At 38.7% G+C, this 12,464-nt stretch overlaps 1 protein-coding gene across 4 annotated transcripts in view; it reads right to left on the minus strand.

Moving 5' to 3' along the window:
* phf24 (PHD finger protein 24) overlaps positions 1–9,509 on the minus strand; it is a 27,691-nt gene extending 18,182 nt beyond the window's left edge. Inside the window, exon 1 of one of the 4 annotated variants that reach the window (XM_005948956.3) lies at positions 8,936–9,509. The gene's annotated coding sequence lies outside the window, so the exon portion shown is untranslated. Of the gene's footprint in view, positions 1–3,644; positions 3,726–8,935 lie in introns of those variants that run through there. The other 3 variants (XM_005948958.3, XM_042214961.1, XM_005948957.2) reach the window with 3 other exon arrangements.
* Between the last annotated feature and the right edge of the window lie 2,955 nt (positions 9,510–12,464).

Genomic DNA, 12,464 nt, shown 5'->3' on the forward strand with positions numbered 1-12,464 from the left:
CCCCCCCCCCCCCCCAAAACTGACTTGTAAGTGACAAGTGATTGATAGCACCAGCTACAAGCCCACAGATGGCACCAAATTTCACTTCATATTTTGTTAAAAATCAACCCATGGAAATATCTCTGCACATCAGATCTTGCCGTTACTGAATGTCTTTAGTTTTTCCTGTTAGCTCCAAATCTAATTCAATCAGCAGCAATTTCCCTGAACTCCTCTCCTTATTACTAATAAACCCTGACCATCTGCTCTGGCTCCCACATTTCTATATCATTCGGTAAGAAAAAGTTCAGTCCTTGTGCAGTGTTATTTACATGATTCAGATAAACAGAAAGCTGAAGAAAGCACAATTCACTGGAAAATAAAAAATAAAAGCCTTAACCTCATATTTCAAAAAGTTTAAGGATCCAAATCTGTCCTTCTGCACCTTGAAATGATGGTACATGTTTGACAATGCATAACGAAATGTATCTACACTGCTTTTACTCACAAGCCATCTAGTTCATATCACTGAAGAGATCTATACATTACAGTTCCTCATATCAAAGCTATGTTCATTAAAAAAAAAAAAAAAAGTCAAAAATGATACAAGTTGACACTTTTGAAATGAACATATCTTTGATATTAAGGAACTGTAATGTACAGATATAAAAATAATGTTTTTGCTAAAAGGTAAATTCTGAGAGCTATTAGCTAAAAACTTGGCACCTCAGCATGATCTGGCGTTGATCCTAAATTTGAGAAAATTAGACAAGTGGAGACAAAACAGAGCATCATTTGGGCACAGGCAGGTTGGTATCATAGGAAAGGTGGCTGTTAAAAGACAGAGGTATACCGAATTACACAAGAAGTGGATAATCAGTGGTAATGGGTATTATGGATTGAGGAATCTAAAAGTTTGTCAAATCATCATCAACATGTACAGAAGAGGTCGAAAGAAAAGAAAAAAAAAACATATCTACAAGCATCTGTAAACATGTTGGGCCAACCAACATTCAACGCTTTGAATGCCTTTTAAGAAGCTTGAAAAACTATTCCTGAACATTAAGGTTGCGAGTTCAGGCTGTGTTGAAGAATAAAGCTGCTCCAACCATATTTTGACTTTCAAGCTTATTAGAATTGCATATAATTTTACCTCATATACTTCATTTCCATGTATGTTTGCACATAAATCAATAAATTGCTTCACTCATTTGTAGTTTTCTTATATATAAGGAAATAACCAAAACTTGCTGCCTTCAGCCAGCTGTAGATATCGCACAGCACTCCTCTTCACCAAATAAAATTACTCAAAATAAGATAACTTTATTGCTCCTAAAGCGGGGGGAAAAAAAAATTACTTCACCCCTTTGGCAGGTTTTAAATGAGATTTTGCCTATTCAGACTATAGTTTTTTTCCTGAAACCCAATATACAAAAAAGGTCTCCCAGTTCATGACACAGAGGCTATGATCAACCCTAAATAAAATGCAACAGCTTTGACTTTTCTGAAAACTGGAAGAAAGCAGTATTTTTTTTTTCCTGCAGTAGAATGAGAAAGACAGCTTTTTTTTTTTTTTTAAACAGACTTCACTTGACTCGTGTTTGTGAGGGTTTGCATTTCTGTCTTTGCCCATGTATAGTTTGTTTTTGTCTGTTCTGTTATTCGTGTTCATTAATTTGGAGTCTGTTGATTTTTCTTTGTCTTTGCTTTGGTGCCTCTCCCACAATCTTGGTTAATCCACCACCTGTTACCAACCTGTTCTTCAGCCTGTCTTCAGTGTCTTCGGACTTTGTCATTTCTTCTCCAGTTTTACTTTCTTTTTTGTTGCATTTTTAAGTGCGCATCCCTTCTAGTTCTCTGCAGTAGCTTTTGTTCTCAGCTTTTTCCAGTAGTAGCAATAAGGCTTCAAAGCTCAATTTCCATTCGGACTGACCTCAACATCCTGAAGTTTGATCAAGTCTGAACCAAGTTACAACTCCACCATTTCCAGGAAACTTAATACTGAATACTTTCAATCCCTAAACACATTTAGTGAAATCATGAACCGTAAGATGTGGTAGAGTGTTCAGCAAAATCAGACCGAGATCTCATTTACACTTAAGAGAAGCAACCTTGAATTGCATTATTGTGGGGGGCGGCATTGTGGATTCAAGTTGATTACAAGGTACTTCTGGGACATGTGTTTTTTGCTCTGAAATACAATCCCATCCAACCATGCTCCACATACACTAAGTGCTTGTGTGAAATTTAATCACATTTATCGAAAGTGAAATAGGAGTCATTCCCCTCTCTCCCTTCCTAGGTTACAACTAATAGCCTGTCAGGCCTTATGTCGTCAGACTGCTATGGGACCCATGCTTCATAGACTCCAGAAACTACACTCATTTTGCTTGTGCCCATTTCAGCATAGCTTCACTCTTTATGGTTCCATGCATTTAGCAAAATAGAAAACCAATTTAGAATACATTTAAATCAAGTTTTCAAATGTACAAAGAAAAACAAACAAACAGAAGCACACCATTTTGTTTTGGATGGCATGCACTAAATAGTGGTGAAAGGTCAATTCATCTGAGGCATAGCATCCCTGCAGAGATTAATTAACTGCGGCCCATCAGAACAATAGTGTTTATTTAGCATATACTATATAAGCTTACTGGGAAAATGCCAAAAATCATGCATAACCTGAAATATTTCTCACTGGGATAATGCCAAAAATCATGTATAATTTTGAATCTCAGCATGCTTATGAAAATCTAAAATAAATGGACTTGGTGCTCAGGAGTACTAAAAGTAAAAAAAAAAAAATTGCAGGCAATCAGGAAACTGTTCTCTGCTGCTTGGAAAACCTCATTTTATTAGACATGTGAGTTTTATGTCTACTGACTCCCAAGTTCAGTGGGAGATTTTGGGACACATTGTCTTCCTCAAGGACAAGCACTTCATTTAGAAGAGCCGTCTTTCTAGGTACAGTGCCCTCCTCAAGCCCAATAAATGACTGAAGCATGCTGAGAATACACAATCATTAAAATACTCTGCTGGCATACAGAATACTGAATAGCCAGCACCATAACTGCAGGGATAACAATAAGCTCAGTGGGTTGTCTTTTACTACAGATGGGGTTAGACTAAAAAGGTTCTGCATTCAGTTTCTTTTTTAAATGGTTGTAGTTGACATTTTTCTTAACTGCTTATCTCTCCAATATGGCACTTGTGCTAGACTCCATGCTTGCTGTCAAGGATTAGGGAAACAATTACATCAAATGAAATAACTTATAATAAATACAGTTGTCAACATACTGAAAAATATCACTGAAGAAACAAGAATAAAGGTGGTGGTTGTTGCTGACAGAACATCTGATGTGGTGGCACATTTAAACAATTGATGATGAATTGGAAGACTCAATGAAGGGATGATTAGGTGGATGGATGGATGATTTGGGAGTTTTTTCTATACATAAAAATAATGACAATTACAAATAAAGATCAAACCAAATTACAATACCACATGACTAATGCATCCACCATTTTGGAGTTTGTCTTTCCATTATGGAAGGCAACAATACAAGGACTTAGTATAATATAATAAATAAACATTCAACTGATGAACTATCCATTTACATTGCATGGCAATCAGGTAATTAAAGGTTTAAGCAGAGTCTACTTAACTTACGAGGTCCTATGTTCGCATTCTGGTAGACATGCAGTGAAAGGCCTAGCAGGCCCAAAGGGTGGAGTTATATAGACTCCTGGGTGTGTCCAACTGATTGATTGGTATAGGATGTATGGTGGGTGTGGTAAAGGATTTAAAACTTATTATTTTAACAATCACATCAAACACCAGTTCGATCTTACATTTATATCTGTTATTTGAACAAAATACATATGAGCATATATTAGTCCGTTATATTTAGTCCGTGTGCTAGCACTGTGCAGATGTTGAATATTCATTCTCCATTTGGCATGACTGAGCGGATACAACAGCATGATGCACTTGAACAGTGCAGTATCAGTCAAACTTCAAAAGTCAGAAAATAATTAAGATAGTGGGAAGAAAATATGCCCTGTTTGATTTATAATGCATGTCATGATTTATTCATTATGTCTGTTTCAGTTTTGCTTTTTTGAATACACCTACTTTTCCACCTTAGAAAACCCTTTTAATATTTCTATCATAGTTGTGGGTTTTTTTGTTTGTTTTTTGCTAACCCTAACCATAACCCTCACAATCCTTAAATTGTTACAGTTTACCTCAAAATTGAAAAAAGAAATATCAGAGAAATATTCAAACAAGAACGCTATAATACAATAGCTTAGATATGTTTTGAACAGCCTGACTGCATCAAAGCCTTTGAAGAAGACACTTGCTCATAAAGAACACATATAATTAGAGGAGAAGTGGTGATCATAACAGAGGAAGGCACCGTGACTATTATGAGGACTTAATTATCCACTGAAGTGACCTTTCCACTCAGGCTCAGAGCGGTTCTGGCATCAGCATAAGGCAGTGACAGCTTTTAGATGCTAGAGATGCCTGCAAAGACCATGCTTACGCTGCTGGAAGAAAAAAAAAGTTTAATAGCTTTTGCATGCTTGAGGACAAGGCTTAAAATAACCATACCATGACTGATACATTGGTTAAATGCTGCTAGCACAGCTGGATCCTCAGCTGGATCCTCAACTACTGTGCAGTGCAGATAACAGGCCATGCCACTTTTAATGGCATAATCAACAGAAAACAAATTGTTGTGTAATGGCCAGCAAAGTGAATAAGCTTCATAAACAGAAGTGGCAGGGGGGGGGGGGGGGGGGGGGGGGGTGTAATAATAACAATAAGCTAAATGCTTATATGAAACCCAAGGTTTTTGTGCACTCTATCGAATCAATGCCATCTATAAAAAGCGTGCATAATTTCAATATGCTACAACGGCCAAAGTGAAGGTCTACCTGTACTTTGAAACAAAAGAGAAAGAAACACAGGGATCACAACATTACCAGCTTCATCAATAAACTCCACAACCCAGTCCAGGGTTTAGGAAAGTAATGATAGCTTTCTACACTTGTATGCAAATTATATATTGCCGAAGGAAAGAAGAGGTCAGGTTCTTTGTTTTCAGCATTTGTATTCTCCAAACAATGCTGGAGCTGACGCCACTCCTGATGAGCAAACGCATGTGCAGACAGAAGACCTTGTCATTTTCAGGTTAGCTTATGAATTTTAAAAATACTTTTTTTTTCTCCATGTGCAAGTTGATTCTGACAGAAATGGGTCAGCGCTTGGCTTTGATACCATAGTGCATTAGACAGAGCTGACTAACCTGTCACTCGCTCACCTTGCAAGTCTAAAAAAAAACCAAAGCGTCGGACCACAAGCCTGTCAAACCGATCAGCCCTCTTCCTGCCTGGCTGTCGGTTACATTTGTGAAGCTCAACACCTGCATCTGCGTCATACTCACGAGAGAGATGATCTCTTTTTTTTGGTGTGTGTGTGTGTGTGTGTGGGGGGGGGGGGTTGGTTTTCATCTTTGACACCTTGCCTATAAATATCTACATCAAATCATCTTTGAAAGGATCCATGCGAGTCAGACTGGGGTTTTTTTCAGGCTACAAGGAAAGTTATAATTTTGTAGTGACACTGCTGAAAATAGACAAAATGAAGGTAAATTAACCACAAATTGACTTGACTACACATTTGCTTTGCTGTCATTTGTCGTTGCCCGAAAACAGAAAACTGCTTAGAAAATGTTGATGAGCTCCACCAACTTGTTTACAACCTTTTTACTCACTCAACTGCTTATATTACTTTACCTATTGACTTTTTTTAACCCCCCTTCAGGTGCCAACTGTATTAAAAAGTGATTCCACTAAGGCTCAGCAGTCACCCACATTCACCCTCTATATTACATCTGATGGCCAATACAAGCAGAAGCGAGCAGGATAAAACTCCCTCAGGCTTGACGATCACTAGACTCCTGCAGGAGCCACTGCCTCGGCTGCTCTGCTCTCCTTCCTGGACCTTTCTGAATGATTTAAATGCCCCTGGATAAAAAAAAAAAGATCTGGACCAAAGGGACGTAAAACAGGGCCATTCCTTAGAGCAGAACTTGACATATATGTCTGAGGAAATCTTGTACTGTGTGAGAATATTCTGAAGATAGTGAAGTACATCAGCAGTTCGGTCTTTTTTAGGTCTTATGTGATATATCCTGCCTTTGTCCATACAAAAGCCAGGTTTAGGGGAGTTTACCTATATGTTAATTTTATTTCCCTGTTTTGTTTATTTTATGTATATTTGAGTCCTAGAAAAATCAACTTTGCATTTCCGCTCCCGATTCATGTTGGCAAATGACTATGACTAGTCCTGAAATGATGATTCTCTCAGGAGCATCTTGATTTAATTAAAAATTGATAATTTCAGTGGGAGGTGGCGCCAAAGTGCTCTTGAAATCCTTGTGATTTTATTCTACTCCTCTTAGTGTTTTTTTTTTGTAAGTGTCCACACTTCATTCATTTATTTAACACTCCCACGCCACATCAGGCAAAACATCCTAACTTCTTCTAGAGTATCCACTGACAGCAGTAACACCACACCATTTATCCGTGATGGTACTGTGTTTATAGAATTTGTGAAATGTTTATTTAAAGCAGAATCAATTTTCTCTTGTAGGCACAGGCCAACATTAAAGTCTGTAATGGAATTAAGTCTTCTGCTATACAAGTGACACCATGTGTAGGTTATTGAGCTCACTGAGCAGCCATTTATTAGACTGAGGAAAAATAGTCTACAGATAAAGATGAAAAATAGTTGTGATAAACCACAACTGGTCTTTTTTTATTCATTATTCATTAAGTTAATACTGGTGAAGTAAGTTGGACCGTTATATTCACATCTTCCAAGGAGGTTTGATTAATTTTATTTTCTAAGAATCCCAAGAAGATGCTGAAAGCTCAGGTTAGATCGGTGTACTATGTGGCAGTATGGGATGTTCAGCAATTTAGTTGAAGCAACTTCATCTTTAAAGAGTAATCTTTTACGGGCACTGATTCGCATTGGCAGGACATCTAATCGCTTAAGAAGGCTACAAATATAGGATGATTTTTATAGATGGGGGGTGGGCGGTACTTGCTAGGATATAATCCACTCATAATAATGGGTGCACTCACCAAATTATATTTGCCCAGTTTAATATATAAAAGCATTTTTTAAGACAATATCACATCCGATAATTTATATCAAAGCTTTCAGCTGTTTTGGATGGATCCTTTGGAAGCAGAGAGAGATTACGGCTCCAATGTGAACATATCTTGTTAGCTTGTGAGCAACCAAAGAGTTGTTGTTTTTTCTTGACTGTTTCATTTGAGGCATGGTGCAAACTTAGAACATTTAGTGTATCCAGTTCTTTTAAAGAAAATAGCAAAACTGAAGAGAAAGAAAAATGTTGATGTTCTTTCTCCATTATGCATTTAACCATCTTCTAAAAGCTCAAAATCATACAAATAGACACAATTTCAAGCCACATTTGTATTTCTCCTTATTACGTGTGTGTGCATTCTCCATCATAAAAGCATTACAAGGATGCTACACTGTATGTGCCATTTCTCTTGTGCTAGGATTCCCTTCCCAAAGCTGTTGGATGTCACTGGTATGTGCTGATTAGAATCCCAACCAGCCCTCCTTTTCATTCCTTGTTTCAGTTGAGGGGGGGCTTAGAGTTTTTCAATGGAGGCACCACAAAGCATGCCTTTTCGTGGGAATGAATCCGCTTTTAGCTGAATACCTCACCCACAGACCAGGGAAGCAAAGATCTGGAACTAATTACATTAACGAGTTCACCCAGATCCCTGCAAGAGCTAGTGAGTGAAATCATTAACACTCATCTAAAATACGCAGATGTACGTGCACCAGGACATAGAAAGGAACCTAAATCAAGTCAAAGAGCTTAAAGTTGTTTTTGTTGCTTTTTCTTGGCCTATCCTGATCCAGTTCTTCATCCAGAAATCTGCCCCTCTGTGTTTAACCCCCCCCCCAAAAAAAAACCAAAAAAAAACCCCAAACAGTTCTCCCTCTGGCTTTTCATTGTCTGTTCTCTCTTCCATCTAAAACATTCTCCATCTTATGGCTCTGCAAATGCATATAGGGGTTTGAAATTCAGTTTGTGAACGGCCAAAAAAAAAAAAAAGAAAGAAACAGAGAGGTGTCTGAATGGAGGTGGAATTTAAATCTCAATGCATCCTTACACAGGAGACATCATGTTGGCATTCAGGCTCTGCCAGCCAGAGAGCCTGAGCCAGCGATGCTCTCAAAGGCTCTGACAATAAGCACAGAACAGGCGGCAGTGAAGCAGGTCAGGCTGCAGAGATCTGCCACAGAACGAGGTGCAGCACTGCCTCCTGGGTTAACACCGAAACTGGCTTGTTTGTTTTCGGACGTATGGGTTGTAAACAAAGACTGATGGAGAACTTAATGGACAGCAATGCTCCCCTGAGTGGAGCAGTGCTGGGAAAAACAATTGAAGACGGCAAACTACAGTTAAAGAGTGTCTGCTACAGAGAGGGGCATGAGTTCCAGATGACTTAATTGTGCCATTAGTTGCAGATCTCCCATCATAAAAAAAAAACATATTTTACGTGCACCAGCTGTAGTCCAAGAACTTCCCTGCTTTCACCCTCGTTTCCTGCTGATTTTGGTGCACTGTTATGAAATGAGCAGACGGAGCTACCAGGCTTTGCAATGAGAACTCTCTAGTTTGATGCCAACCGCGGCGCGCATCCACACCCATATGAATGCTGACCTAAATATGCTTCCCATGCACGCATCTGTGTTCAGGGTTCCCCGCAAATCCACCTTAAGCGAGTTCAGTCACGGCTAAATCTGAATCAAGACTGGCATTTTTTTCCCCCATGCAACATTTTACAAAGTGGTACAGAAAAGCAACGGCTCTTATATACGTTGACTCACCGTAAAGGGTAAAGGCTGTTGTTCACCGCGACTTTCTGGCGACTTTATCCTTCCTGACTCAAGCGTGGCCGTCGGGCATGGCAAGACTTGGCCCGAATGAAGTATGTGAGCCTTTACTCGTTCGTCGGTACCCCCGCAGGGAGACGAATGGCACAGCAGTTTATTATCCCTTGCCCTCACAGTCACACAGAGAAAATTTACAGCTTCTTCCCCCTTTTAGCAGGAATAGAGTCTTCCCCAAGACAGCCGCGGACAGCTCCGGTGCTGAAATCTTGTTTCCTTTTTTTTTTGTCTTTTCTTTTTTTTCACCCACCCTCCTTCCTGAGCTACTCCCTCGGCATCTGAGGAGACACACAGCCTGCTAGCAGTTCAGTTTAGGCAGGATGAGACGTCGGTGCAGACTCACAGACGGCCAGTGGAGTTAAATCAGAAATTTATGACCATCTCGAAGCCCCCCTCCCCTTCCCGGGTGCCCCGACGACTTAGTCCTGATCATTCAGGTTAATAACTTGTAGGCTACCCAGTCTTGAACCTGGATAGTGTTGATTGGCCAGAACCGTCAGGACACTGCAGTTCCCCCCTCCAAAAAATGACGTTGGGAAAGAGGCTTCCTCAGCAGCCAATTATTTCCAACAGAAATTTAAAACGTAATGGATGCTTATTTTAAGAATCAGAGTGCAGCTTGGAGGTGTCAGTCCCATCTGAGACACATTTAGCATGATGCGTGACATGAAGACAGCTGATGCAAGCAGGTTTGTAAAATGCATAATGTAGATTAAAACCATAGACTGTGAGATTTTACCACTTTTTAAAAAAATCTGGTTAGCAATCCTCACTGTTATAATGATCATGTCCAGGAAATGTTTTTGTTTTTATGTTTTCCTCGCCATTCTTTTATTTGGAAATGGCAACAGAGCTTATAACCTCTTCTTCACTAGCAGGAAAGATCCATTAGAAGATATTTAGCATCAGTTTCTCAGTTTCTTTGTTATATAAATAAGAAAAGTATCAGTAATTCTGGTTCAGGATCTGCAATCAATATGGATGACAATGGCCACTATTTTATTCTTAAAAGCCCATAGCTTTGAATTTGCCAGAATGTCCACACATAATAAAGGCAATAATGTATTGTTAGTTTGACACTTACTAATCCATTCGGTGTAATAGCTGGATATCAGAATTTCTCTGAATTTATGTGTATAATATTGGGATACTGGTACTGAATTGCTTGGCATTTTCCAGTGTATATTTTTATATTGATTAAAACTTTAGGAGACTGTTTCAGATACAGATTATGCCTGAATTTATTGCCATTATATAGAATAAATGTATGGACTGTAATGCTTTTCAAACTCAAATAATACAATACCAGTACTTCCCAAATCATTACGTATTTACAAGGCAAGTACTTAATTTGGAAATCCATTACAAAAAAAAAAATCAATCGATGCAGAATACCGCATGAATGTGCTTTTCCTTGCCCCACAGCAAACCATGGAATAGCCAAGCGCACACACCGATAAAACACATGCATGTGTAGAGTGACAGCAAACAAATGTAAAAGCTGAGTCAGTATCATTACAGCGGTTTTCAAAGGGATGTTCTCCAATGCTTTTCCACAGCAGTATATATGGTTAATGTATGAACAACTATATATGCCATGCCTGACTGTGTTGTTCCACAGCCTGCTGGTTCAAATGGAAGGGTATGCAATATTAATGAATATGTGAGTGCACAGTGACTCACGTGTCTTAGCGTCTTTTCTCAGTGGGAGGGAGGAGAAGAAAATGGTAGCATTTTACCGAGGTAATCTGACCCCTCACCTACCTCTCAGAGAACCATTTCACTGTGGTTGCTTCAGCATAATTTTTTTTTTTTAAATAACTTTAAAAAAATTATTTTCAGTTTGCATTATCTTACATCCAGAAGGAGTGTTTTATGGATTTTTACACAAGCAGCCAATCCTGTTGTCTAAATTTTTGTATGCATTTATGTAAAAATCGAACACCTTGTGCATTTCAAGCTTGACATTTAGAGCTCATTGTTAAAACTTTTAGTTAACTTATACTTTTCCATAAGTGCCCCTCTAAATGAAGACAAACTGCAGAGGCAATGCCAAGCTTGGGGCCTTTTAAAAAGAAGAATTAGGCTGGGAAAACAAATAGTAATGGCCTCTGTTCCTTTTTCAGAGTAGATAATGGTCTCTGTGGAGCAATCTGCCAGTATTAGCAGTCCATTCACAGTCCATTCTTATATTCTTATATACACAGTGCATTCTTAACGGCATTCCCATGGATTTAGAGTTGGACTTTTGGAGCACTGCAATCAGTGTCTTTTCAGCACTGAATTACTTTCTCCTCCGAATGAGAACAATTGGCCCGATAGCACCTGATTGGTCCATTTAAGTGTGCAGTGATCCCTACTTCCTCTTCTTATGCTTTCACTTGCTCTGTTTTTGATTTGAACAGAATTAAATGTACCAGTTACATTGTGCCACAAATCATCCCACTAATCAAACCTTTGATCCTGAATGTCCACAGAATGTGGACAAAAACACAGAAATCATCACTTGTTTCTGAAAATAATACTGCATGCTATGTTTTAGCAGTAAAAGTCAGGGGTTTGATAGGTTAACTGTTGTCATTGGTTTAGAAAATATTATAGACTTATTCTCAAGGCCTTCAGAGATGCTTTCCTTATTTTTAAGCATGCAAAAAAAATAAAGACTATTAAGCAACAAAGCTGCAAGCCAAGTGAGTATTTCAGAGTATCAGTGTCACTTTCAGAATCAGTAGTTTTGTTCATTGGAGCTCACTGAAAATATTCAGTTCATATGTTCTGGCTTAAGGAGTACTGAAAGACTGCTAACACCATGGGATATTTTTGAGGCTGCGGCTCTGCAGCAAACTGGTGTTTCCTGTTTGGCCTTTTTCAGAAATATGTGAGGATACTAAGATGACAATAGCTAAAGGCGGTACTCACCTATCACCTCCTTTAAAGTTCACAAATCATATCAAATCTCTTCCAGTTGAGACTTCAGAAAGTCGCACTTCCCAGCCAAAAAGTAATCAAATGCAAAACTCAAAATTTCTGTTGATTAAATAAGATACATATAATATCAAAGCTTTGCAACCTAGTGGATATTAGTGTGTATATATAAATATTGTGACACTTAAACTGCAGGTGATGCTGTCGGGTTTATGCAATAGCATTTTCCCCTCTGCTTTACCACTCGTTTAACATGTTTTTTGTCTCAACCACTGACCTAGTTATAACTGTCCTTACTTGCTTCTGGACGCTAGGGTCTCCATTCAATTCAGGTCTGGTAATCTTACGTTGTTGTCATATTTCATTCCAAACACCCTCGTTTCATTTCTGCTTTCTCATAAATTAATCATGAATTAATATGGCTACATAGCCTAGAGCATGTATTCTTCCACTGCAGGAACTGACTGCATCAGGTAGCCATGCAGCGTCTTTGTATTTCATGGAAAGCCCTTATTTCAGGATGGTACTTATCCCTTAAAAA

The sequence above is a fragment of the Haplochromis burtoni genome, unplaced genomic scaffold (genome assembly GCF_018398535.1).
Source record: "Haplochromis burtoni strain Fernald_Lab_line unplaced genomic scaffold, NCSU_Asbu1 Contig_632, whole genome shotgun sequence".
In the NCBI taxonomy this organism is placed as follows: domain Eukaryota; kingdom Metazoa; phylum Chordata; class Actinopteri; order Cichliformes; family Cichlidae; genus Haplochromis; species Haplochromis burtoni.